This window comes from Pinus tabuliformis, chromosome 9 (genome assembly GCF_031772625.1).
Source record: "Pinus tabuliformis cultivar Carrire ecotype Pingquan chromosome 9, CPIR1, whole genome shotgun sequence".
Lineage (NCBI taxonomy): Eukaryota > Viridiplantae > Streptophyta > Pinopsida > Pinales > Pinaceae > Pinus > Pinus tabuliformis.
Window position 1 is genome coordinate 1,726,996,947 of NC_142307.1, and position 1,782 is coordinate 1,726,998,728.

At 27.2% G+C, this 1,782-nt stretch overlaps 1 non-coding gene across 1 annotated transcript; it reads left to right on the top strand.

The window, feature by feature from the left end:
* The first annotated feature begins 1,202 nt into the window (after positions 1–1,202).
* TRNAS-UGA (transfer RNA serine (anticodon UGA)) lies at positions 1,203–1,284 on the top strand. Its single transcript has one exon. It is a non-coding gene; the product is annotated as a tRNA-Ser (tRNA).
* Positions 1,285–1,782: the final 498 nt, after the last annotated feature.

Here is a 1,782-nt window from a genome sequence, read left to right on the forward strand (position 1 = left end):
TTTTGCATCATAGGAGCTCATGCTCACTCTTAACAATGTGTGATATTTTTACCAAGGTTAACCTAGAAATGACTTAGCAACCTTTTTGGTAGTTCAAGGAATCTCGAAGCTAGGAAATCAGGATCACAAGTCTATTTTTAGAACAAAAGCATGTTCATTCATGAACACATTTATGCCAACCTTGTTGCCACTTTTTCAACCACGAGTCTTCATGCAAGCACCCATAAACTATTGAATGATTTGTAAGTTAATCTTTATGAATGCATGCACAAAATTTGTTTATAAGAGGAGACCATTGAAGCTTGTACACTACATTTACAAGGTCTCCTAAGGATATAAATAAAAATATTCTATTCTACTCTAGCATTATGAATTTCAATATGAGTTTGAGTTGTGTTATAGGCTACCTAAATGTTGAGGTTCCATTGAAATTCAACTTCCTGAGCTTATACCAATGGTTAGACTCATTCATACTAGGTTATTATTTTATTATAATATTGAGTCCATATAAAGCCCCATATCATGTTAGTGTTAGACACATACAATCCACATCTCCCTCATACTAAGATGCATACTAAACCCGATTTCTTTCGATGCAATTACATGATTCAAATAGGAATTTTTAGTATAGTATGTCTTATTATTAACCTACATAATCAATTTTATTGATAGTTTGAAAATAATAAAAAATACTAAAATATGCCTTCATTACTAAAAACAAGTCAATAAAACTACGTTATTGTTAGATAATTCATGCTATTATTCTCCCTTATATTGTAATTAGTATACCTTCATTAATAATCCATACTATTATTGTTAGATAATTCATGTTATTATTCTCCCTTATATTGTAATTAGTATACGTTCATTAATAATCCATACTATTAGTCACTTTCCCTTTATACCTAATCTTAACTTAATCATAACTTCATATATACCATAACTTATAATAACTTCATAAGTAAGATATATATATCTACATTAATCAAGTAATAAGATTATTATACATATAAATATCTATCCCACATCATCATTATAATTAAATTATTATAGTATTACATCGGATCATAACACCATACTCAACCACTTGTAATTAAATTTTTAATAAAGGACAGAAATTAACAAAATGATAACACCACCTCCTACTGTCACCTATGTCAAATAAAAGTAACATCGAATAATACGGAACTTTGAACACAGTCGTCAATATGTTCGAGTGGTTAAGGAGACAGACTTGAAATCTGTTGGGCTTCGCCCGCGCAGGTTCGAACCCTGCTGTTGACGTTTCTTATACTAAACTAGTTAACTTTATTTTAAGATATAAAACATATTGATACGATATGTTACGCTAGTTAACACTATGCGTATAATTCATATTGATATGTATTAGTTAACACTATGCGTATAATTCATATTGATATGTATTTCCATATATATTTATATTAGTATAACAATCATTTTAATAAACTAGTTAATATTATTTTAAGATATATACCGTAGTGTATAACACTATGGATATAATTCATATTGATATGTATTAGTGTAAAAATCATTTTAGTGAATTAGTTAACATTATTTTAAGATATATTGATACACTAGTTAACATTATTTTAAGATATATTGATACACTAGTTAACATTATTGGTATAATACACATTGATATGTATTTCTATATATATTTATATATTAATATAAGACTCATGATACACTGAAATTTATAAGCGGTTATGAATCAATTCTTATAACTAATAAAAAAAATTATGTTCATTTTTAATACGACTA